Source organism: Bufo gargarizans, chromosome 8 (genome assembly GCF_014858855.1).
Source record: "Bufo gargarizans isolate SCDJY-AF-19 chromosome 8, ASM1485885v1, whole genome shotgun sequence".
NCBI lineage: Eukaryota > Metazoa > Chordata > Amphibia > Anura > Bufonidae > Bufo > Bufo gargarizans.
The window spans coordinates 183233598-183261201 of record NC_058087.1 but is presented as its reverse complement, the minus strand read 5'-3'; the positions used below and the strand labels follow the sequence as shown (position 1 = coordinate 183261201).

Sequence of the window (27604 nt, the reverse complement as noted above, 5' to 3'; positions counted from 1 at the left end):
ACTATAATACTGCTCCTATGTACAAGAATATAACTACTATAATACTGCTCCTATGTACAAGAATATAACTACTATAATACTGCTCCTATGTACAAGAATATAACTACTATAATACTGCTCCTATGTACAAGAATATAACTGCTATAATACTGCTCCTATGTACAAGAATATAACTACTATAATACTGCTCATATGTACAAGAAATTAACTACTATAATACTGCTCCTATGTACAAGACTATAACTACTATAATACTGCTCCTATGTACAAGAATATAACTACTATAATACTGCCTCCTATGTACAAGAATATAACTACTATAATACTGCCTCCTATGTACTCCTTTCCGTATATATACAGGGATCGGCCCCAAGATGGGAGGCCTTATTACTGGTATTACTGTCACTATATCGCACATTTCACTTGTACTGTACTTGAACTGCATTTCACCTGACTTTGCAGAAAAAAAATTGAAAGAATTGAATTTTATGACATGCGGCGCTGCCAAGAATCACCCGTCTGACACTAATAATTCCTGAGCAATAACTGTATGAAATCAGACTGAAGTGATCACGATCGTTAAGACTGAATACATTCTCCTCCCAACATGGCAGACGTCTGGCGGGAGAAATATGGGGTTAATGTGACTTGTGAACGCAGAATATTTTATCTAATGTGGATGGTGACATAGAAGAGTAGGGGCCCGATAGCACGGACCAAGGAAACCCCTATATTTATCTATCTAATGCTCAAACAATGGCCGCACAGGACAAAAAGATATGGAGGTGCACGCCCGTTGGTCCGACACTGACCCAAAATTGGAAAAAGGCTCCAGTATAGAGCCGAAACGTCGTGCTTCCAGCATGGGCGAATAAAGTATAGCAATTTTTAAGGTGAGAGCGCTGCCTGATTTTCTTTTTAATTTTTTTATCTTTGTATCTATCCCATATCTATCTATCTATCTATCTATCTATTATCTATCTATCTAATATCTATCTATCTAATATCTATGTGAGATCCGGATATTACAGGTCCTTCATTAGATCCGTTATTATAGAGCAGGTTCCGATCAGGTAGAAATGTCTGGATACAAGACATATAGCATATGCCATGTCTTACCGGGGCCCACCAGTAAAATTCCCTCTGGGGCCCCCAGTACAGCTACATGCACACAGTATCTGCCCACACAGCGGGGCGCTACCTGACGACTGAATATGGGGGTCCCTGCGGTCCTTGCGGAGGAGTGGACTAGGGGTCCCCAGGGGGGTTACCTGTTCTATGTGGACAAGTCTGAGCCCGAACATCTGCAATCATATACCAGCAGCCGGCTCGACATAAGATCCGAGGATACATGGGCGGGGGGCACAGTATAGGCACATAATGACTTATTGGAAAATGCACTGATTTTATAATCCCCGGAGGAGTCCATTAGATTTCATCTCGAGGGACAAAATACTATCAGATAACAGATCATTAGGAACCGCGAGGCGGCCTATAATACAATATGTCTCTAGATCTATCTATCTCCTTTCTATCTATGCTTCTATATGGCTGGTTAATGCCAGATTAGTGGGATTTCCGGATTACCTGGGGGGGGGGGGGGGGGGGGGGGGTGCTTATAAAGGATCTGTTATGAATTATGATGCGGTCTCGTGGGGCAGTGATTGACAGTCGCTGTGTTCTGGTGAGTGCCCGCATTACAAGCATGCTTCATACATACAGTACACACATATATACTGTAGATATACCGTATATGCTGACACACTGCGCTGTATACACACATCTATACGTCTGGGCGGTTTAGTCTTGGCGCTGTTCCAGTAAATGGCGCATTATATATTCTATTAATAAGACGTCTGTCAGGAACACTTCCCAGATTTCACCGAGCGCGGACTACTGGGGAATACGCTGCGATTAATTCACCCCCTGGTGTTTAACGCCGTGCTCTGCCCGCTCCCGGCCCTCGTCTCTCGTCTCTGACCTCCTTCATGGGGTCCATGGTGGTCACAGAGGTTTCACCGCGGATAACTCAGGTGGACCGCGGTTCTTGTCAGCCCATGATTATCGGAAGTGCACCGTGAGCGCCATCAAACCGCCGCCGGAACTCTAGTGGGCGCCAGCTGTGCCATGTACCCCGGGCACCCGTCTAATGGGCATGATAAATTATAACACATTGTTAATGGAGGAAATGAGACATTATGGAGGCAAATTTAAAGGGAGAGATCATCCATCATCATTTCCCCTCTAACTCCTTCATCTCGGCTTGTCACATATCCAGACTCTATATATATGTCAATGTCTGAGGAGGAATCCATGTTGTTCTCCTTCCCTCCAGCGCTGGAGCTTGTGATCCAAGAGTTTGGAGAGGAGGTGGAGCTCCAGCCTTGTGGTGCATTACCAGCTTCTGACAGCAGAGGGCGATATAACGGGAGGATCTACCAGATCCTAGAGCTGCTCCGTGAGAGATCTCAGTGTGTGCGGAGCAGATTCAGGGGATATAGGGGTCCTGTGAGGATGGACTATCAGCCTCTGGATGGAGGCAATCAAGGTCTCCATTCACTGACAGTAAGCAGAGATTGTTATATTGAGGTTCTAAGCCATGTGTAAAGTTTAATCTATCTGCTGTTTGCCTTACGATAAACCATTGCTGCCGCCATTTACATGCGGAGATCCTGGGATAAGAGAGGAAATCCCCGGCCGCCAATCTGGGGGATGTAATCCTTCTGTCACCTCCTTATATGTCACAAAGACTTCACAGAGAGAGAGAGCGAGAGACCGACAGAGAGAGCGAGAGAGAGAGCGAGAGAGAGACCGAGAGAGAGACAGAGAGAGCGAGACACCGAGAGAGAGACAGAGAGAGCGAGAGACCGAGAGAGAGACCGAGAGAGAGAGAGAGCGAGAGACCGACAGAGAGAGAGAGAGAGAGACCGAGAGAGAGAGAGCGAGAGAGAGACCGAGAGAGAGAGCGAGAGAGAGACCGAGAGAGAGACAGAGAGAGCGAGAGACCGAGAGAGCGAGAGAGAGAGAGAGCCAGAGACCGAGAGAGAGAGCGAGAGAGAGACCGAGAGAGAGAGCGAGAGAGAGAGCGAGAGACTGAGAGAGAGAGCGAGAGACCGACAGAGAGAGAGAGAGCGAGAGACCGACAGAGAGAGCGAGAGACCGAGAGAGAGAGAGACAGAGAGAGAGAGAGCGCGAGAGACAGAGAGAGAGAGCGAGAGAGACCGAGAGAGAGACAGAGAGAGCGAGAGACCGAGAGAGAGAGCGAGAGACCGACAGAGAGAGAGAGAGCGAGAGACCGACAGAGAGAGCGAGAGACCGAGAGAGAGAGAGACAGCGAGAGAGAGAGAGAGACAGAGAGAGCGAGAGACCGAGAGAGACCAAGAGAGCGAGAGAGAGAGAGAGCGAGAGAGAGAGCGAGAGACCGAGAGAGAGAGAGAGAGAGAGACCGACCGACAGAGAGAGAGCGAGAGACAGAGAGAGCGAGAGACCGAGAGAGACCAAGAGAGCGAGAGAGAGACCGAGAGAGCGAGAGACCGAGAGAGAGAGCGAGAGACCGACAGAGAGAGAGAGCGAGAGACCGAGAGAGAGAGACCGAAAGAGCAAGAGACCGACAGAGAGAGAGAGAGCCCGAGAGAGAGAGCCCGAGAGAGAGAGAGACCGAGAGAGAGCGAGAGAGAGAGAGACAGAGCACGAGAGAGAGCCAGAGAGAGACAGAGCACGAGAGCAAGAGAGAGACAAAGAGAGAGCAAGAGAGAGACAGAGAGAGAGCACGAGAGAGACAGAGAGAGCAAGAGAGAGACAGAGCAAAAGAGAGAGAGAGACAGAGAGAGCGAGAGAGAGCCAGAGACCGAGAGAGACCAAGAGAGCGAGAGAGAGAGCCAGAGACCGAGAGAGCCAGAGACCGAGAGAGACAGACCGAGAGAGTGAGAGAGAGAGACAGAGACCGAGAGAGAGACAGAGAGAGCGAGAGAGAGACAGAGCAAAAGAGAGAGAGACCGAGAGAGAGACAGCAAAAGAGAGAGAGAGACCGAGAGAGAGACTGAGAGAGAGCAAGAGAGAGAGACCGAGAGAGACAGAGCAAAAGAGAGACTGAGAGAGAGTAAGAGAGAGAGAGCAAAAGAAAGACCGAGCACGAGAGAGACAGAGCAAGAGAGAGACCGAGAGAGACAGAGCAAAAGAGAGACCGAGCACAAGAGAAACCGAGAGAGGCAGAGCAAGAAAGAGAGAGCAAGAGAGAGACAGAGCACGAGAGAGACTGAAAGAGACAGAGCAAGAGAGAAACCGAGAGAGACAGAGCAAGAGAGAGAGACAGAGAGAGAGAGAGACCGAGAGAGAGACAGAGCAAGAGAGAGACCGAGCAAAAGAGAGACCGAGAGAGACAGAGCACGAGAGAGACAGAGCAAAAGAGAGACCGAGAGAGACAGACAGAGCAAGAGAGAGAGCCAGTGAGAGAGAAAGAGCAAGAGAGAGAGAGCAAGAAAGACAGAGAGAGAGACTGAACAAGAGAGACAGAGCAAGAGAGAGACAGACAGAGCCAGAGAGACAGGGCAAGAGAGAGACAGGGCAAGAGAGAGACAGACAGAGCCAGAGAGACAGAGCAAGAGAGAGAGAGACTGAGAGAGCCAGAGAGAGAGAGAGAGACAGAGCAAGAGAGAGAGACAGAGAGAGAGAGAGAGAGACAGAGCAAGAGAGAGAGACAGAGCAAAAGAGAGACCGAGAGAGACAGACAGATTAAGAGAGAGAGCCAGTGAGAGAGAAAGAGCAAGAGAGACAGAGAGAGAGAGAGAGAACAAGAGAAAGAACGAGAGAGACAGAGCAAGAGAGAGACAGACAGAGCCAGAGAGAGAGACCGAGGGAGCCAGAGAGAGAGAGAGACAGACAGAGCAAGAGAGAGAGAGACTGAGAGAGCCAGAGAGAGAGAGACAGAGCAAGCGATAGACCAAGAGAGACAGAGCAAGAGAGAGACAGACAGAGCAAGAGAGAGACAGACAGAGCAAGAGAGAGAGACAGACAGAGCCAGAGAGAGAGACAGACAGAGCCAGAGAGAGAGACAGACAGAGCAAGAGAGAGACCGAGAGAAACAAAGCAAGAGAGAGACTGAGATAGACAGTGAGAGAGAGAGAGCAAGAGAGATAGACAGAGAGTCAGAGAGACAGAGCGAGAGAGACAGACAGAGCAAGAGAGAGATAGAGCAAGAGAGAGATCGAGAGAGACAGTGAAAAAGAGAGAGCAAGAGAGAGACAGAGACAAAGCAAGAAAGAGAGAGAAAGAGAGTGAGAGCAAGAGACAGTGAGGCAGAGAGAGAAAAAGATAGTGTGAGCGTGAGATAGACAGAGCAAGAGAAAGCGAGAGATAGAGAGAGAGAGGGAGAAAGACTGATAGAGAAAGTGATACAGAGAGAGAAAAAGAGAGGCAGAGGATGAGAGACAGATAGATCAAGAGAGAAAGAAATTAAGAGTCAGAGAGAGAGGGAACGAGAGTACAAAAGAGGAAAATAGAGACAGAAAGAGAGAGAAACAGTGATCTAGAGAGATAGCGAGAATAAGACAGAGACCAAGAGAGATAGTGAGAGACAGAGAGAGAGATAAAAAGAGACAGAGAAACAAACAGCAACTAGAGAGACAGAGACGAAATACTGAAAAAGAGAGAGAGAGAGCTCTCCATCAGTTATATATAGCTCTGACAGACAAGAGACTGTGAGGAATGTAGATGTAGCAGAGCTGGTATGGTTACAGGAGTGAGATATCAGCTCTTCCAGCAGGTCTCATTACAGTCCAGTGTGCGGCCGTCCTTCCTGGTCGTCAGGATCGTCCAGCACTTCTCCAAAAATGTATGACTGGTCAGTCAAAAAAACAGCGAGACAACGCTGCGATCCGATCATCGTCCCACCATACCGAGTCATCGCATCATCCCCCATCACCCAAATGCAGGCATTTCTAGTTTTTTCCTTGTCAGCCCTCCCCGGGTGCCCCCTGTTGCCTGGCATTCAGGGAACCATCCAGCGACTCGCGCGTGCTCATGCAGGCGGTTGCATGTTGTTTCCAGCGCGGCCCTGTCTGGTACATGTCAGTCTATGTCAGCTCCAAACAACTTACAAAGGATTTTAAATATTTATACGAATCTATATTTCAGATATACAAAAGGCGCTCAAAATGCCTTCCCTAATACTCATGAGCGAATGGAAGAAAGCGCGGAGAAGCCGCTCTGCGGTGCGGTATGTGCCGGGGGTAATTGCAGGGCGATAACCTTAGTTAAGCTAGTCAATCAGAGGTGACTGTCAAATTGAGCCCCTCTTAAAGGGGTAGATCTGTGTGGACTAAAACTAGGAGTGGTTCATCGATATGGATACCGGTGCGGTTTTCATAGGGGGTTAACACACAGCTTTCCTGGGCTCCTGATTGCCTAAATTCCCTAGTTATGGTCCCCTGTGCTCTACTGCGGCATAAGTAGGCAATGTTGCCATTCAGCAAGTCTGGGTACGATGAGCGACTACCCTTTTAGGGATCATAATGGTAGCGGAAATGGTTGTCAGGAAACCAAAGAATTACCGTAATCAAGAGTGAATGACCCCCCTTTTATTTAACTGAACAAAAGTAGTTATAATACTATCTGAATAGTACAATTACAGAGTCTGATACAGGCTGTCATAAAACTGCTGCAGAATGTTCACCTACTAGCTCCATATGGTGCTTACATATAGTACTGCAAAACAGTGCTTACTTAGCAATATACCGCGTACAGTGCTTGGAAAATGCCTCAGAGGTTTGTTAGAGAACATTAGTGATCAAACGGCATCATGAAAACCAAGGAACACACCAGACAGGTCAAGGATAAAGTTGTGAGGAAGTGTAAAGCAGGGTTAGATTATAAAAAGAAAAAAAAATCTCAAGCTCTGAACATTGTTCAATCCATCATCCGAAAATGGAAGGGGTATGGCACAACTGTAAACCTACCAAGACATAGCCGCCCACCTAAACCAACAGCCCAGGCAAGGAGAGCACTTATTAGAGAAGCAGCCAAAAGGACCATGGTCACTCTGGGGGAGCTGCAGAGATCCCAATTAAATACAAGGTGAGAAAATGTAGAAAAGTTCAAGGGGTATGAATACTTTTTCACTGTAGTGCTTAAAGGGGTATTCCTCTTATGTGAAGTTATCCTCTATCCACAGGATAGGATAGGGCAAAAGTATTAGATCGATGGGGATCCTACCGCTGGGACCCCCACAGATTACGACAATGGGTGTCACCGTACCCTGTGAAGCACCACCGAAATGAACTGAGCAGCCGGTCAGGCATACCCGACTGGCTATTCCGTTCATTTCGTGGGGCTCCATGGGGTTTAAGGCCCCCTTTATTGTGATCGGTGGGGGTCCCAGCAGTAGGACCCCTACCATTTAATAGTTATCCCCTATTCTGTGGATTGAGGATAACTTAATATAACCGGAATACCCCTTTAAATAATAATATTAATGATTACATAATACTTCCATACAGTCTCCACTTAATAGTGCCATATAGTGATTACATAATTTAGTGAATATATAATATTGCAACATAGCACTTAGCATAATACTGCCATACAGTCTCCCCTTAATAGTGCCATATATTTATCGCCGTATAGTGGCATTCAGAGAATATTTAAATGCTGCCATATAGTGCTTGCCAGTGCTTACATAAAAGTGCCATTTAATGGATACATAATACTGACATACAGTGTGCACGTAATATAATAAATACCCACTTAAAAGTGCCATATAAGGCTTACATAAGAGTGCCATTCCTTGAATAAATAATACTGCCACCTGCTGCTCACTTAATTGTACCATAGGATTCCTAAGTAATACTGCCATTCGGCAAATAAACAATACTGCCTTACAGCGCGTGTTTCATACTGCAATATAGATTTTACATAACAGTGGCATTCAGAGAATACATACCACTGCCATATAGTGCTATATAGTAAACGTGCCATTTAATGGATACATAATACTGACATAAAGTATTAATATAATAACACCGTACAATAAAAGTTCCATATAATACTTTCATAATAATGCCATTTATTAACAAATAATACTGCCATAGAGTGCTGACAAAGTAATACGATAGAGCACCCACTTAATATTGCCTTATAATTGTTACATATTAGTGCCATTTAGTGGAAAACTAATACTGCCAGATAATAGGGCCATATGAAGCTTACATAATGCTACCGTTCAGTGAATACATAATACCACCAATAGTCCTGTAGATTGCTTCTATAAATGTGCCATTTAATGCAGACATAATACTGCCATATAGTGCCAACGTAATTTTCGCTCTGTAATAGCGCCATATAGTGAATATATCTCGATAGTCCAAGCAATGCCACTGCACAGTACCTGGATAATACCGCTGCCGGAAATCCAGAGGGACCCCGGAGCCAATTTCCCCTTTTGCCCCTCTGTAATGACGGGCATACTTACCTCGATACCATTGCTCTGCTGACTGTTTCCTTCACCAGGGACTCCATAGTGTAAACTATAAGCCAGGGTTGGAGGAAAACATGAATAGTACAGGATTCTTTTTCGCTGTAACTTGTGTTTTTTTTGTTGTCTGTCCGCCCCGGGGTGAGAAAAGGAGCAGGTTACATAATTCTGTCATGCTGATGAATTTATTCCCGCGCCCGCACGTCTGGCGGTTGCACCTTTCTAATCTATCATTTTAATTGGTTTTCAGAAAGTCCGGCTGATGATCACGCTGCGGCGCCTCAGGAGTTCCAGGGCCGCCTCGTTCGCACCACGAGAAAAGCGGATCCAGAAAGGACCCGGATCCACAGGTACAAGGTGCACTTTTTCTTGTCTCTTTTGGCTTCAAAAATTTAAATAGCAAAAAAAAATACAAAAAAATAAAATAAAATGAAAAATTCAGCGCTTAACATAAAGTAATTTCAGGGGCGAAATAAGGGGATGGGCGCGCTCTCAGTTTTGGTAAGTACTCGTATTCCATAGGAGATCACAATTCTGTGGCATCGTCTTTTAGAAGTCTACATTGTGCTGTTCCTCTGTTATTCCTCCTGGAAATGAATGAATACATTGACTACAGAGTGTCACCATGTCACTGATCAGAGGGGCGTGCCCCTACAGCTCCCTGCACCAGAAAAGTGGTACCAAAAAGTTGCACATTTTTGCACAAGCCCCTGCGTTGCTCCAAAATGTGCAGGTTTTTGCTGAGCTCGTCACTTTTCTTTAAAAAAATAAGTGGGATAAGTGGGTGTGGCGTGATCGATATGGATTGACCGATATAACATTACTTATGCCAGAAAACTGATGGAAATTACACCTAAACTTTAGCACCTCGCTGCCGTAGATTTCAACTCCTTGCGCCCGGACCTCTTGAGATGTGCCGAAAATATTAAGAGGCGCCCACCTCCTAATATACAAGGCGCATCTTATCCCAACGTCTTTTCTATTAAGGCTACATGCACAGGACCGTATGTGTTTTGCAGTCCGCAAACTAGAGAAAAATAGGATATGCGCTATTTTTTTTGCGGAGCAACGGAACGAACATACTGATGCACACGGTGTGAAGCGAATGGGTCCGCATCCTATCCGCAAAAAAAAACGGAACGGAACACTGCAACAAACAACGTTCGTGTGCATGTAGCCTTAGGCCTCATGCACACGACCGTGCAAAACGGCCAAGAATAGGACATGCTATATTTTTTTTTGCAGAGCCTCGGAACGGTGCAACGGATGCTGACAGCACACAGAGTGCTGTCCGCATCTTTTTCGGCCCCATTGAAGTGAATGGGTCTGCACCCGAGCCGCAAGAAATGCAGCTCGGATGCGGACCACAAAAACGGTTGTGTGCATGAGGCCTTAGACTGTAGGGAATGGTAGCACTGTCAGAGGATATACACTGTACATTTCCAAGAGGAACAACAGAGGAACGGCACAATGTAATGTTCTAAGAAAAGATGCTCTAAAAAGATGGATGTGCCTTACAGTTTCTCGGAACTCACCCCCTCTCTCCCATTTATTGGAGTGTTTGGTTTGGCTGAAATGAGCTAATTTGCATACTTTTTTCCCATAGTGCATTGCAGGAACCATTACTACCAGGTCTCTTCAATGAGAAGAATACCCCCAGGAGCAATTTTTTTATTTGATTTCCACGCAAACAAAAAAAAAAATTCTGTTCTGTAGGTTTCTATATATTTGTGGTGAAGAATCCGGACGGCAAAATATTATTAAAAAATTAGATGAATAAAGAAATTGTGCTAAAATTTCTAAATAATCTGAAAAATGCACAAATATAAAAAAAAGAAAAGAAAACATTTTTTTAAATGAAGTTTTAAAGGACATTCTGAGGTTTAGGAAGAGGGGCCCCCATTTAGGACCCTTATTTATTATCCCTAACCCTGGAGCACCATCCATTATGCAGAGTTCTCATGGATTGTAATGTAAATGAATGTAACACTTCATTTCCCCTGTGGTGGCGCTGTGGGGAAGTTGAAGAGTTGCTGCCAGAATCAGATAAAAGCCGATCGCTGTGATCATCTTATCAACATAAGATTGTCCGAAGCTGACCCCTTGAAGATTAAGAAAGGGCATCTGTAGACCATAGGGGATAACAAGTCATTGGCACGCCCACAAACCGCCATAAACCCCCCTTCCTCCATAGTGTCCTGTAATTCATTGACATAGTACACCGCCAGGTGTATGAATATTTTTTAGGACCATGTAGGCGCCCGGCTGTCCGTGAATGCCTACGATGCCGCCCAGGAGGGTCTTGGTATTTTTCTCTCATTTTTCATACCTGTCATGATAGCAGACGATACCAGGAAACACCAGCGGCATACTTACCAAATTTGCAGTTGGTAAATTTGGAATGACTAGGCCCTGCCCTCAGGATCGCCCCCAAACCGTGTGTGGGACCGCCCTTTTCTGGGTGGGGTTTACATAAACCCTGCCCATTTTCTGCCAGAATTTGCAGGGATTGTACCTAATTTTACCAAATGAAATGTTGGTAAGTATGGACGTCTGATATGACACCTGTCAATGTCATGATGAAACCCGTGACCTGTAGCCTGATGAGCCCACCCCAAACATATAACATGGCCGCTATTCGTGAGGCCCATCCTAAATATTTCCTCATCAAATATTAAAAAGCTTCCTAAGGAAAGACACAGCGGCAGAAAGGCCCACAGGTTGTCGTCATATATCGGCTGCTAGACGGCCGGTTGCTAGGTAACGAGTGTCCCTGTGGTGGCTCAGAAAGTCACAAGATGGCTGCCACTCTGGCGGGCACATATGTCACCTATCCCCGTCCACCTGCTGCCGGATTCCTCCTCCTTCGGGGAATGAAAAATGAGTTTAGCAAGAGAGTAAAAGCCTTTCCTGACAGACAGTTTGAGATGGAGCGATTAAGTGCCGGCCCTGCAGGCCTCAGGTAGAAGCGGCCATCTTGCCCTTTGCAGTAGGTCACCCGTGGTCTCACGTGTCATATCTGTGCGTGGCTTCATGCTGTACCAGACACGTGACCATGGTTCATCCCCAACATACATACAGATTACTAAGTATCCTCCATTTAGATGAAAGCTGTGTATCCACCACAGAAATGGCGCCAGTATACTAAAAACTGGGGTGTCAGGATGTGATAGATAGATATGAGATAGATAGATATGAGATAGATAATAGATAGGAGATAGATAGATAGATAGATAGATAGATAGATATGAGATAGATAGATAGATAGATATGAGATAGATAGATAGATAGATAGATAGATAGATAATATTGTAGATAGCAGCACTCCAATTGAAAAATCAGGTGCTAAACCTCAAGATCTCGGACAAAAACATCCACAGTATGTAGAAAAGAAGGTGAAGAGGCAGCACTTTCTGAGTGCTGCCTCTTTACCTTCTTTTCTAGATAGATAGATATATAGAGAGATAGATGATAGACAGATAGATAGATAGATAGATAGAGAGATAGATATGAGATAGATATATATATAGATACAGTTGCAAGAAAAAGTATGTGAACCCTTTGGAATAATATGGATTTCTGCACAAATTGGTCATAAAATGTGATCTGATCTTCATCTAAGTCACAACAATAGACAATCACAGTCTGCTTAACTAATAACACACAAAGAGTTAAATGTTACCATGTTTTTATTGAACACACCATGTAAACATTCACAGTGCAGGTAGAAAAAGTATGTGAACCCCTAGACTAATGACATCTCCAAGAGCTAATTGGAGTGAGGTGTCCGCCAACTGGAGTCCAATCAATGAGATGAGATTGGAGGTGTTGGTTACAGCTGCCCTGCCCTATAAAACACACAGCAGTTCTGGGTTTGCTTTTCACAAGAAGCATTGCCTGATGTGAATGATGCCTCGCACAAAAGAGCTCTCAGAAGACCTACGATTAAGAATTGTTGACTTGCATAAAGCTGGAAAGGGTTATAAAAGTATCTCCAAAAGCCTTGCTGTTCATCAGTCCACGGTAAGACAAAATGTCTGTAAATGGAGAAAGTTCAACACTGCTGCTACTCTCCCTAGGAGTGTCCGTCCTGTAAAGATGACTGCAAGAGCACAGCGCAGACTCCTCAATGAGGTGAAGAAGAATCCTAGAGTGTCAGCTAAAGACTTACAAAAGCCTCTGGCATATGCTAACATCCCTGATAGCGAATCTACGATACGTAAAACACTAAACAAGAATGGATTTCGTGGGAGGATACCACAGAGGAAGCCACTGCTGTCCAAAAAACATTGCTGCACGTTTACAGTTTGCACAAGAGCACCTGGATGTTCCACAGCAGTACTGGCAAAATATTCTGTGGACAGATGGAACCAAAGTTGAGTTGTTTGGAAGAAACACACAACACTATGGGCCAGATTTATCACGACTCTGACAGCTCACTCCACTTTCACATATGGCTAAAGTCAGTTTTAGCCAAGTCAGATTTATGATCGGCCTTTTAAGACTGTAATAAATGTGGTTTGACGGTAGCAGTTTATCCGTCAGTAAGCAGCTTTACAAAAGTCGCACATCTTTATGAAAAAGTCGCACGTTTTATGAAAAAGTCGCATGTTCTATTAAAAAGTCTCATAAGATAAGCAATGTCCTCACTGGAGTGAAATTGCGACTTTTTTGCGACTTTTTTGCGACTTTTTAAAAAAGTCCCAATAGTAAATCTGTCTAGAAATTCATTTACATAAGAAAACACGCCCACTTTCAGAAAACTGGCGAGCATAGTGCAGAGCAGAAGAAAGTCGCAAATTTGTGCGCAGTTTTAGCCTTTGGGACTTTTTTGAGACTTTTTCACTCCATTATTCTGACCTGAGCTAATGATAAATCTGGCCCAATGTGTGGAGAAAAAGAGGCCCAGCACACCAACATCAAACCCTCATCCCAACTGTGAGGTATGGTGGTGGGGGCATCATGGTTTGGGGCTGCTCTGCTGCGTCAGGGCCTGGACGGATTGCTATCATCGAAGGAAAAATGAATTCCCAAGTTTATCAAGACATTTTGCAGGAGAACTTAAGGCCATCTGTCCACCAGCTGAAGCTCAACAGAAGATGGGTGCTGCAACAGGACAACGACCCAAAGCATAGAAGTAAATCAACAACAGAATGGCTTAAACAGAAGAAAATCCGCCTTCTGGAGTAGCCCAGTCAGAGTCTTGACCTCAACCCGATTGAGATGCTGTGGCAGGACCTCAAGAAAGCGATTCACACCGGACATCCCAGGAATATTGCTGAACTGAAACAGTTCTGTAAAGAGGAATGGTGAAGAATGACTCCTGACCTTTGTGCAGTCTGATCTGCAACTACAGGGAACGTTTGGTTGAAGTTATTGCTGCCAAAGGAGGTTCAACCAGTTAATAAATCCAAGGGTTCACATACTTTTTCCACCTGCTCTGTGAATGTTTACATGGTGTGTTCAATAAAAACATGGTAACATTTAACTCTTTGTGTGTTATTAGTTTAAGCAGACTGTGATTGTCTATTGTTGTGAACTGCCTGATCAGGCAAACTGTATGCAAACAATCCGGATCCGGCCTTAAGCTTTTTCTGAATGGTTACCATGGCTGCCAGGACGCTAAAGTCCTGGTTGCCATGGTAAAGTGTAGTGGGGAGCGGGGAGCAGTATACTTACCGTCCGTGCGGCTCCCGGGGCGCTCCAGAGTGACGTCATCCATGTGCATGGGGCGCTCTGACGTCATTCTGGAGCGCCCCGGGAGCCGCACGGACGGTAAGTATACCGCTCCCCACTACTACTATGGCAACCAGGACTTTAATAGCGTCCTGGCTGCCATAGTAACACTGAACGCATTTTGAAGACGGATCCGTCTTCAAATGCTTTCAGTTCACTTGCGGTGTTACGGATCCGGCGGGCACTTCCGGCAAATGGAGTACACGACGGATCCGGACAATGCAAGTGTGAAAGAGGCCTTAGATGAAGATCAGATCACATTTTATGACCAATTTGTGCAGAAATCCATATCATTCCAAAGGGTTCACATACTTTTTCTTGCAACTGTAGATATCGTTGCCTCGGGTGCAGGAAAGCCTAGCTACATCTCTGCCCTTGGTCACCACCAATATTCTGTTCTGTAAGGGGCAAATACCCTGTTAGCACCTATAAAGATTTATTATGGTGAACTTGTAAAAAAAAAAAAAAAAAAGTTAATCAAAAGTGGAAAATTCCTTTAAGAATTATCACTGCCAATCAATTATAACTTTCCCGGCTGTAAACAATTATTGGTCGCAGGTAATTCACAAAGCGCGTCTCCCTGTGAGCTCTGTTCTCCAGTCTGAATGCAGAAGACGTCTCACATCCCTCCTCAAGTCTGACTTCTGGCCCCTCGGAGCAGCAGGCAGGTCAGGGCCAAGCACAAGACTCCACTGATACATATGTATGAACCGCATCTGCATGTATTAGACGGGATTCATATCTACCCATTACATATCAAGACTTGTCTGATCCGACCCCTCACTCTGGGGGTCACATACTTGTTTAGAATCTCACAGTTACCGAGCCAGCTCTAAATTATCTGCACTGCGGGGTTAAATGGTAGACGGAGCAAATCATTATACGGGATAACAATATAGCGGTCATATACACACAGAAAAGGAGGAGGAATATTCTGCAGAATTCAACCAATGCCAGACACAGAACAGCAAGAACAAGATGTCATTCATTATAAGATACAGGAATATTCCTGTACATAGGAGCAGTATTATAGTAGTTATATTCTTGTACATAGGAGGCAGTATTATAGTAGTTATATTCTTGTACATAGGAGGAGTATTATAGTAGTTATATTCTTGTACATAGGAGGTAGTATTATAGTAGTTATATTCTTGTACATAGGAGCAGTATTATAGTAGTTATATTCTTGTACATAGGAGGTAGTATTATAGTAGTTATATTCCTGTACATAGGAGGCAGTATTATAGTAGTTATATTCTTGTACATAGGAGGCAGTATTATAGTAGTTATATTCTTGTACATAGGATGCAGTATTATAGTAGTTATATTCTTGTACATAGGAGACAGTATTATAGTAGTTATATTCTTGTACATAGGAGGCAGTATTATAGTAGTTATATTCTTGTACATAGGAGCAGTATTATAGCAGTTATATTCCTGTACATAGGAGCAGTATTATAGTAGTTATATTCTTGTACATAGGAGACAGTATTATAGTAGTGATATTCTTGTACATAGGAGCAGTATAGTTATAGCAGTTATAGTTCTTGTACATAGGGAGCAGTATTATAGTAGTTATATTCTTGTACAGAGGAGACAGTATTATAGTAGTTATATTCTTGTACATAGGAGCAGTATTATAGTAGTTATATTCTTGTACATAGGAGGCAGTATTATAGTAGTTATATTCTTGTACATAGGAGGCAGTATTATAGTAGTTATATTCTTGTACATAGGAGGCAGTATTATAGTAGTTATATTCTTGTACATAGGGAGCAGTATTATAGCAGTTATATTCTTGTACATAGGAGCAGTATTATAGTAGTTATATTCTTGTACATAGGAGCAGTATTATAGTAGTTATATTCTTGTACATAGGAGCAGTATTATAGTAGTTATATTCTTGTACATAGGAGCAGTATTATAGTAGTTATATTCTTGTACATAGGAGCAGTATTATAGTAGCTATATTCTTGTACATAGGAGCAGTATTATAGTAGTTATATTCTTGTACATAGGAGGCAGTATTATAGCAGTTATATTCTTGTACATAGGAGGCAGTATTATAGTAGAGTTATATTCATTGTACATAAGGAAGGCAGTATTATAGTAGTTATAATATCTTGTAACATATGAGGCAGTATTATAGTAAGTTATATTCTTGTACATAGGAGGCAGTAGTATAGTAGCTTATATTCTTGTACATAAGGAGGCCAGTATTATAGCAGTTATATTCTTGTAACATAGGGGAGACAGTACTTATAGCCTGTATATTGTTAGTACATAGGAGCTGTATTATAGTAGTTATATTCATTGTACATAAGGAGGCGAGTATTATAGTAGTTATCATTCTTGTAAATAGGGAGCAGTAAGTATAGTAGTTATATTCTTGTACATAAGGAGTCAAGTATTATAGTCAGTTAATATTCTTGTATCTAAAGAGCGCAGTATTATAGGTAGCTTATAATTCTTGGTACATAGGAGACCAGTACTTATAGTAGTTATATTCTTAGTACATAATGAGGCTGTATTAGAGTAGTTATATTCTTGTCACATAGGAGCAGTATTATAGTTATTATAGTACTTGTACCATAAGGAGGCAGTAATAATAGTAGTTATAATTCTTGTACATACGGAGCAGTATTATAGTAGGTTATATTCTTGATACATAGGAGGCAGTATTATAGTAGTTATATTCTTGATACATAGGAGCAGTATTATATTAGTTATATTTCTTGTACATAGAGGCAGTATTATAGTAGTTATATTCTTTACATAGGAGGCAGTATTATAAGTAGTTATATTCTTGTACATAGGAGGCAGTATTATAGTAGTTATATTCTGTACATAGGAGGCAGTATTATAGTAGTTATATTCTTGTACATAGGAGGCAGTATTATAAGTAGTTATATTCTTGTACATAGGAGGCAGTATTATAGTAGTTATATTATTGTACATAGGAGCAGTATTATAGTAGTTATATTCTTGTACATAGCAGCAGTATTATAGTAGTTATATTATTGTACATAGGAGCAGTATTATAGTAGTTATATTATTGTACTAGGAGCAGTATTATAGTATTATATTCTTGTACATAGGAGCAGTATTATAGTAGTTATATTCTTGTACATAGGAGGCAGTATTATAGTAGTTATATTCTTGTACATAGGAGGCAGTATTATAGTAGTTATATTCTTGTACATAGGAGCAGTATTATAGTAGTTATATTCTTGTACATAGGAGGCAGTATTATAGTAATTATATTCTTGTACATAGGAGGCAGTATTATATCAGTTTCATTGTTGTACATAGAGGGCAGTATTATAATTGTTATATTCTAGTAAAATCTTTTGACCACTGTTCAGGATTTATTAATATTAATTTAACACCAAAAAAAAGTTTCCACCTGAATTCCAATGTAGTGACCAGAGACGATTGAGAAAGCATTTCTCAGAAAATTCATAAGGTTGATTTATTTCATCCTGTCTGGGAATCTATTGTTTTATATAAACTCGTTCCTTGGAATTCAGATCAAGTCTCTATTAATTCTGTGTGTAAACAATACATAGCCATGAGTCATGCGCGCACTAAATGGTGGGAGATTTCTTGCATCGAGGATCCAAGCACTTCACAACCTCAAGAGTATGTACCGGCCAATTATACAATCATCCCGTAGTGTAAACCTATCATTTTCCCCTTAGTAGCAGAACAGGGATGATCAAAATGGAGCTCAGGACTTCAAAGTAACTTGCAACCTTTCGATTTATTATTATTCTAAGGTCCAAAATGATTTTCTTACTATATCTTATATAGTGGTCGGAGATCTTTTTTCTGATATAGAGCTCCAAATTTTACACACAGCTGAATAAGGCTACTTTCACACTCGCGTTTTGGCTTTCCATTTGTGAGATCCGTTCAGGGCTCTCACACGCGGTCCAAAACGGATCAGTTTTGCCCTAATGCATTCTGAATGGATAAGGATCCGCTCAGAATGCATCAGTTTGCCTCCGTTCCGCTTCCATCCCGCTCTGGAGGCTGCCTGCAGCGTTTTGGTGTCCGCCTGACGATGCGGAGGCAAACGGATCCTGACGCACAATGTAAGTCAATGGGGACGGATCCATTTTCACTGACACAATATGGCACAATAGAAAACGGATCCGTCCCCCATTGACTTTCAATGGTGTTCAAGACGGATCCGTTTTGGCTATGCTACAGATAATACAAATGGATTCGTTCGGACGGATGCATGCGGTTGTATTATCTGAACAGAAGCGTTTGTGCAGATCCATGACGGATCCGCACCAAACGAATGTGTGAAAGTAGCCTTAAGGATAACATTCTGACTTCCTGGAGTCACCACCAGAGGGAGCTGCGGAGGATAAAAAGTACAATGTAAATTCATTAGCTCCCTCTAGTAATGGCTGCAGGTAGCAATTTTTTTTTTCTTTAAAGTGTAAGATTAGAGGCCCGATTTACATTTTTGAGACCCAATCTTTCATCTTCTGTAAGGGGCCAGTCGGGAGGTCACCATACACATTGGTGGTCCTGCTGAAGTTGACATGTTTGGCCAACAGTTATCTAATGCGTTCAAAGCAACACTGACCTCTGTGTTTGGTCCTGCCCACAAAATGTCTGCCCCTTCTGGTGGTCACCACCGTCTTTAATTTGCATTGGATCTCAACAGAGCTTTCGAGAAAACTACTTTCCCCCCCGACAGAGTTAACTCTATCTGTCTACATCATGAGGTATCTGGAAACGCAATGGAAAACAGATGCCAACGTGGGCCCTTTGATGTTACCGAAAAAAAGAAATGTCTCAGAACATCTTAATATTTCTGTAAACGCAGAAGACGCTCGTCTCGTCCTTCCTGCCTTATCGGACTGACGATCTGCGCGCTGACAGCTCCTGGTGTATCCACGTCGTTATTCAAACCGAGAGACCCCTGGGTCCGGCCGCCCCATCCGCCTGCATTATCCTGCGCAGACCGCTCGCTGTCCTCACCTCATTTTTCTTTATATGATTTTTTTTCCATCTTTTATCTCGACCTGTCGGTATAAAAGCCGCCATATCAATGCTTTATCCGTCTGCCGCCCTTCTCTACTCATGAAAGACATTTAAGCCGAGTTCCAGGACCGGATGAAAGAGAATAAACATCTTAGAGGATTAATTAGACATTTCCCAAAGTCCTTGAGGAAAAATAAGAATCTGTAGATCCGCCATTACCAATGTCAACATTAACGGGGCCGAAGAGGAGGAAGAATATCTGACCAATAGGCAGCAGCCCCCAGTATATGTTATATAGACCGTGCTGGTATAACCTGGGCATCTCCTGTATATAATTATATATGTACAGCTGGTATAAGTTATACATCTTCTTCTATATAGTGATATGGAGCATGCTGGTATAACCTGGGCATCTCCTGTATATAATTATATATGTACAGCTGGTATAAGTTATACATCTTCCTGTATATAGTGATATGGAGCATGCTGGTATAACCTGGGCATCTCCTGTATATAATTATATATGTACAGCTGGTATAAGTTATACATCTTCTTGTATATAGTGATATGGAGCATGCTGGTATAACCTGGGCATCTCCTGTATATAATTATATATGTACAGCTGGTATAACCCGGGCATCTCCTGTATATAATTATATATGTACAGCCGGTATAAGTTATACATCTTCTTGTATATAGTGATATGGACCATGCTGGTATAACCTGGGCATCTCCTGTATATAATTATATATGTACAGCTGGTATAAGTTATACATCTTCTTGTATATAGTGATATGGACCGTGCTGGTATAACCTGGGTATCTCCTGTATATAATTATATATGTACAGCTGGTATAAGTTATACATCTTCTTGTATATAGTGATATGGAGCATGCTGGTATAACCTGGGTATCTCCTGCATATAATTATATATGTACAGCTGGTATAAGTTATACATCTTCTTGTATATAGTGATATGGACCATGCTGGTATAACCTGGGCATCTCCTGTATATAATTATATATGTACAGCTGGTATAAGTTATACATCTTCTTGTATATAGGGATATGGACCATGCTGGTATAACCTGGGCATCTCCTGTATATTATGATATATGTACAGCTGATATAAGTTATACATCTTCTTGTATATAGTGATATGGAGCATGCTGGTATAACCTGGGCATCTCCTCTATATAATTATATATGTACAGCTGGTATAACCTGGGCATCTTCTGGATATATTCATTTCTAGATATTATTATATGTCACTTGGAAGAAGTTGGGTGGAAATAATTACAACAACAATGGAGTCAGAATCAGAAATCCATACAGGAAGGAGATAATTAGCAGCTTGGGGAATAGGACAACATTGATGAGTCCTCTGTGATAGGCTCGTCGGTGAATTGCAGTTAGCTAGTTATTATGTAGGCTCCAGGGGTACGGGGCGATCGGAGGAAGTCAGCATTCACCTCTATGGTGTTAAAGGGCCACTAACCCTAAAGAGCTGAGCGGCTGATATCAGTCACATATGTACATTATATATATATATATCTTCCGGTTTGTGATGGTAAGTAGTGATCATGGGGGTAGGGGAGCTTCCTGTACTTCCTGACGCTCATCCTATGAAAATGGATTGAAAGGTTAGACTTTAGTGTCCCGCCCTCGGTCGCAGATTCTAGCTTTTCTACCCAGTTTCCACCATGATAATGAATTATGGCGCACAAATCCCACCCCAAGGACAATTTTCTCACTGGATACAATCGACAACTATTCTGGATGGACATGCCCTTTAATTAGAGACACAAGTCCCAATTTCAGCCGTGTAATCATTTCCATATTCATCGATTTGGACGTATTGGCAAGCCAAGAGTTAACCCTCTTTCTGCGAGAATCCGAAGTGCCCGTCTCAGTCTGTATTGAGGAAGCGGCGGAATGCAGGACGCGGTACGCATCAGTGTCTTCCAGCTCTTTCCCGATGTCTGTCCCTATGAAGATGGCAGATAAGTCTGTCAGTGTTTCTGCCGCCGTTATCGTATGAGTCAGTTAATAGGAGCGCTGAGGATCCCGGCACAGAACCGTCCGCGCTTATATACTGCACTGAGAGCCAGGCATGTGTATACGCAGTGACCCCGCACCCTATGCGACCGATATACTCCAACCACCGACTCCTGGGAACACATTTTACTTAATTTTCTAGGTTATTCTAAGGGGTGACCAGGGACAATAATTAAAATGCACCCCCCTTTTTTTTTGGGTGTTGGTTCATTCCTCCACACCCGTTCCATGAAATGGTATGGTCCAGAGTTTGACTTCACTCCCAGATTTCCACCACTTTCAGGACTCTTGGGCTCCTTCTGTTTTGCTTGGGGTGTGTAAATGGGCGATGGGGTCAACTTGAGCTGGGTTTCCCTCTGTATGGGCCCCCGGAAGAGCCACAGGGGTCTCTCTGAATATGTAATGTGGCACCATCAGATATCTCTGAGGGTTGTCCCTCTACTTCTCTTACAATGAAGTGAAAGGTTCCTATCCAAAAGGATAATTCCTTTAAACACCTAAAAAGTGACAACAACCCGAATGTCACTGTCCTTTAAGTAGTCAAGAAAAGCTTCTATTCATGGGACAACTTCTTAAAAGGGAGGCACTATTTTAGGACAACCTTCTTAAAGGTGTCCCCAAAAATAATCTGAGTTTTACTTCTCTGAATGAAAAGTGGAGAAAAATTCCTAAAGGCATCTAAAAAATTCAGTTGGGGACAGGATAACTTCCCTGGGCAGCCTTTCGGGGCACCTACAGAGGTTGTCACTATACTTTTTCTACATGTAGTAGACAGAATAGTTAAGCTTATGTTCTGGAGAAGACAGCTGGTGGCAAATCCTTGACAACCCCACGGAACAATTTTTTAGGTGTTTCTAGGAGTTGTAACTTTGCTGTTACATAGATGGGATAAAACTACTAACGGACAGCTTTTGGGGCACCTACAGAGGTTGGGACTACACTTTTTCAGCATGGTACAGAAGCAAAGATTCAAGGAGAAGACAACTACTTAAAGGTGGCAAATCCTTCACAACACAATGGCACCATTTTTCAGGTGTTTATAGGGGATGTCCTTCTGCTCATACATAGATGGAAGGAAAACAACCAATATGGACTGCCTCTTGGGTCACCTACGGAGGTTGTGAGTAGACTTTTTTTAACATGGAGCAGAGAAGGACGCAAAGCTCCCGGACGAAGGCTACTCCTTAAATCTGGCGAATTCTAAAAGTTGACAACCCTATGGCACCATTTTCAGGTATTTTTGGCGGTTGTCACAGTGCTTTTCCAAATAATGAAGTTAAGAGAGAAGCTCATACCTACATGGAAGAAAACAACAAAAATGCATGGCCTTTTGGGGCACCTACGGAGGTGGTCACTGGACTTTTCCTACATGGTACAGAAGTAAAGGTCCTGGAAGACATCATTGACAACCCTATGACCCAATTTCTCAGCTATTTTTAGAGGCAGTGATTCTGCTCATACATGGGATGGGAAACTTTTGGGTCACCTACAGGGCTTGTCACAAGACTTTATCCACATGGAGTAGAGAAAGAAGCAAAGCTCCTGGAAGAAGGCAACTCCTTAAAGGTGAAATATCCTAAACGTTAACCACCCTATGGCACCTTGTTCAGATACGGTCAGATATTTAGGGGTCATCACCCTGCAATCTCCACAGCAGGAGGCACCATGATGGTGTAAACTAACAGTAATGGCGGTGAATAAGGGTTCCTACACGTTCCTACTCACGCACCCTGCGGGCACACAGACCCTCCCCCACTTCCCACCATGGTGGCTGGTACCGTGGCTTCTCTCATCTTCCCCGTGTCTCGCTGGTACACCGAGGTGATTTGATCACAGCTGACATCTCAGCTTGATAACAGCATGACGTGCAGCAATTTCTCCAGAAGAAAAGACGTTTTATCGGCGGTAGATGGCGGCTTGGGATTTTGGAAAGCGAAATAAAATCAAGGAGTGATCTAAGACGCCAAGTCTGCGGAGACGGCTGAAGCCGCAGCGGGGTCCGGAGGGAAGTCTTACTTCTTATCCGCATGTTACAGGACGGCAGGCAACCATCGGGCACAAGGGACTTAGATGACTATTTTGTAATTTATTTTTCGGTATTTTCTGTTTAGGTAGAGGGGCATCAAACAACCAATCAGAACAAGCAGAAATGGTTGCTATGAGCAACAAGGCCAACTTTTGTTTCTTTAGGGTAATTAGGGCACTTTCACACTAGCGGTTTTTCTTTTCCGGTATTGAGTTCTGTCCTAGGGGCTCAATACCGGAAAAGAATTGATCAGTTTTATCCTAATGCATTCTGAATGGAGAGCAATCCGTCCAGGATGCGTCAGTTCAGTCCCTCTTACGTTTTTTTGGACGGAGAAAATACCGCAGCATGCTGCAGCTTTCTCTCCGGCCAAAAATACTGATCACTTGCCGGAATTCCGGATCTGGCAATAATTTACATTGCAGTGTATTAGTGCCGGATCCAGCATTAAGTGTTCCGGCAAAACGGATCCGGCTTTTCGGTCTGCGCATGAATACCGGATCTGTTTTTCCGGATGACACCGGAGAGACAGATTCGGTATTGCAATGCATTTGTCAGACGGGTCAGGATCCTGATCCGTCTGACAAATGCCATCAGTTGGCATACGTTTTGATGAATCCGGCAGGCAGTTGCCGCGACGGAACTGCCTGCCGGAATCCTCTGCCGCAAGTGTGAACTAGCGTTATGGAGTCCGTTATGGCTTTCCGTTATAACAGGTGGTTATAACGGAACATAACGGAATCCATAATGCGGAAGGAAAGATCCGTTTTGCTGCCCATAGACTTGCATTATGACGGAATGCAAAATGGACACCTTTAAAAGGCATTCCGTTTTGCTCTCCGTCCTAATAGAAGTCTATGGGAATCAAAACGGATCCGTCTGGTTCCCGTTATGCAAGACGGAAAACAAAATCCTGTCGACAGGACCCAGACGGGTCCGTTTTGATTCCCATAGACTTCTATTAGGACGGAGAGCAAAATGGAATGCCTTTTAAAGGCGTCCGTTTTGCATTCCGTCATAATGCAAGTCTATGGGCAGCAAAACGGATCCGCCCTTCTGTCTTATGGATTCCATAATGTTCTGTTATAACCCGGTTATAATGGAAAGCCATAACGTACTCCATAACGCTAGTGTGAACACGCCCTTACTGTGTTTTTTTTTTTTTGGTTTGTTTTTTTAACACAGAGGGGGCACATTGGCGATTGCTATCAGTTTGTGTCTGGATATCCGGATCCGGCAGGCAGTTCCGGCGACGTTTTGCGGACAAGCACAGGCATTGTTACAATGGATCCACAAACAAAACGGATGCAACACGGGTGTCATCGGTTTGTTTTGCGGATCCGTGTTTTGCATGAGCTCTTAGATAGATATTGATAGATCTATGCAAATGTGGTGCATGGATGGATATTAGATAGATAGGATCCTGATCAGTCAGAAAAATGCATTGCAATACCGGATCCGTTTTTCCGGTGTCATCAGGCAAAACGGATAAGGTATTATTTTTTTTCTCATCTTTAAAGGTCTGAGCATGCGCAGACCGGAAGGACGGATACGGTATTCCGGTATTTTGAATGCCGGATCCGGCACCTATAGATTCCTATGGAAAAAAATGCCGTATCCGGCATTCAGGCAAGTCTTCAGTTTTTTTCGCCGGAGATAAAACCGTAGCATGCCACGGTTTTCAATTTTGCCTGATCAGTCAAACTGACTGAACTGAAGACGTCCTGATGCATCCTGAATTGATTACTCTCCATTCAGAATGCACGTGGATATGCCTGATCAGTTCTTTTCCGGTATTGAGCCCCTAGGACGGAACTCTATGCTGGAAAAGTATAACGCTAGTGTGAGAGTACCTTGGCTGCTCTGTTCTGGACGTCTGTGGTGGATGATGAAATCTCCTTTCTGGCCTCGTCTTGTCTGACGTAGACACCTAGAGTATAAGTTGCTCCTTATAATACTGCTCTGCGCAAAAGTTCAATAGATTTAATTAAAGTCCGGCCGTTTGAAGCAGATAAGTTTAAAAAGAAGCATTTAATCCCAATAATTACGTTTTCGGAGGCGGCCATGATAAGCCCCTTGATGATAAGAATCGGCTTTAATTTGTCCCAGAGCCTGAGTTCTGATGGCGTGCCGTCCCTTCGCAGATTACTTCCCAGTATGAGAAGTCGTGAGATGGGGCGAGGACTATACGTATGTGTATGTAGGACAAACACCTCTCTGCTTCTCCCAGGCACAGAGGCTGTTCCGGAGTCTGGAGAAGCTGGGTGACTGCCCATTTTGGTTTCATACACGGTTTTCACCCGTCTTTTCCAGACTCCAGCTAGTCTACGATGTAATATATCCTGAACTGCTAGAAGGGAGGCGAGTGATACCCTCTGTGGGAGCTGTGGTGGAGGCCACACCGGTCTTCACCCAGCTTTTCCCCGCTCCTGAATGCCCCACCTTCATACATTCTCCAAACCTGACTGGTTGTATAACCGGACACATTTACTTTTCAGGCGTCTGGGAAAGCTGGGTGATAACAGCTAACGGAGCGGAAATGGATGCTACAAAGTCTTTTACCCAACTTTCCCAGTCCTTTGAATGGATGTATCACCCAGCATTCCAGGACCCCTGAATGGCACATCTTCCTAATTATGCCGCAATGCGCTCCCCTCTGCCATGTAGGTGCATAAGCAGGGATAGTTACTTCTCAGTGGTCTGGGAAAGCTGGGTGACCCCTCTGAGAACTGGGATCACCATTCAGGTGATCCACGTGTAATATGGCCCTGCCTCCCTGCAGTCAGATATCGCATCTTATGCCCATAGGCCGCCCCCACGTAGCGCCAGGTTTGCTCTTCAGGATCCTGGGAAAGCTCGGTGACATTGACCCAACTTTCTAAGCATGTACTATAACTGAGACAAGACCTTACAATGAGCCCTGCACGTCTTCTGTGTTCTTGGTATGTTACAGATGATTCCTGCATGTCTTCCATGTTCCTGACATGTTCCAGATGATCCCAGCACATCTTCCATGTTCCTGACATGTTACAGAGGAGCCCAGCACGTCTTCCATGTTCCTGACATGTTACAGATGAGCCCGGCACGTCTTCCATGTTCCTGACATGTTACAGAGGAGCCCAGCACGTCTTCCATGTTCCTGACATGTTACAGATGATTCCTGCATGTCTTCCATGTTCCTGACATGTTCCAGATGATCCCAGCACATCTTCCATGTTCCTGACATGTTACAGAGGAGCCCAGCACGTCTTCCATGTTCCTGACATGTTACAGATGAGCCCGGCACGTCTTCCATGTTCCTGACATGTTACAGATGAGCCCAGCACGTCTTCCATGTTCCTGACATGTTACAGATGAGCCCGGCACGCCTTCCATGTTCCTGACATGTTACAGATGAGCCCAGCACGTCTTCCATGTTCCTGACATGTTACAGATGAGCCCAGCATGTCTTCCATGTTCCTGACATGTTACAGATGAGCCCAGCACGTCTTCCATGTTCCTGACATGTTCCAGATGAGCCCAGCACGTCTTCCGTGTTCCTGACATGTTACAGATGAGCCCAGCACGTCTTCCATGTTCCTGACATGTTCCAGATGAGCCCAGCACATCTTCCATGTTCCTGACATGTTACAGATGAGCCCTGCACGTCTTCCATGTTCCTGACATGTTACAGATGAGCCCAGCACGTCTTCCATGTTCCTGACATGTTACAGATAAGCCCGGTACGTCTTCCGTGTTCCTGACATGTTACAGATAAGCCCGGTACGTCTTCCGTGTTCCTGACATGTTACAGATAAGCCCGGTACGTCTTCCGTGTTCCTGACATGTTACAGAGGAGCCCAGCACGTCTTCCATGTTCCTGACATGTTACAGATGAGCCCAGCACGTCTTCCATGTTCCTGACATGTTACAGAGGAGCCCAGCACGTCTTCCATGTTCCTGACATGTTACAGATGAGCCCGGCACGTCTTCCGTGTTCCTGACATGTTACAGATGAGCCCAGCACGTCTTCCATGTTCCTGACATGTTACAGATGAGCCCTGCACGTCTTCCATGTTCCTGACATGTTACAGATGAGCCCAGCACGTCTTCCATGTTCCTGACATGTTACAGATGAGCCCTGCACGTCTTCCATGTTCCTGACATGTTACAGATGAGCCCTGCACGTCTTCCGTGTTCCTGACATGTTACAGATGAGCCCTGCACGTCTTCCATGTTCCTGACATGTTACAGATGAGCCCTGCACGTCTTCCATGTTCCTGACATGTTACAGATGAGCCCTGCACATCTTCCGTGTTCCTGACATGTTACAGA

At 43.9% G+C, this 27604-nt stretch overlaps 1 protein-coding gene and 1 long non-coding RNA gene across 2 annotated transcripts in view; one reads left to right on the top strand and one right to left on the bottom strand.

The window, feature by feature from the left end:
- Positions 1–27604, bottom strand: part of LOC122945504 (voltage-dependent T-type calcium channel subunit alpha-1H-like) — a 201318-nt gene that overhangs the window by 50278 nt on the left and 123436 nt on the right. The window lies entirely within an intron of this gene.
- On the top strand, positions 2451–26373 carry LOC122945062. Its single transcript, XR_006391087.1, has 3 exons — positions 2451–2565; positions 8718–8817; positions 26244–26373. It is a non-coding gene; the product is annotated as an uncharacterized LOC122945062 (long non-coding RNA).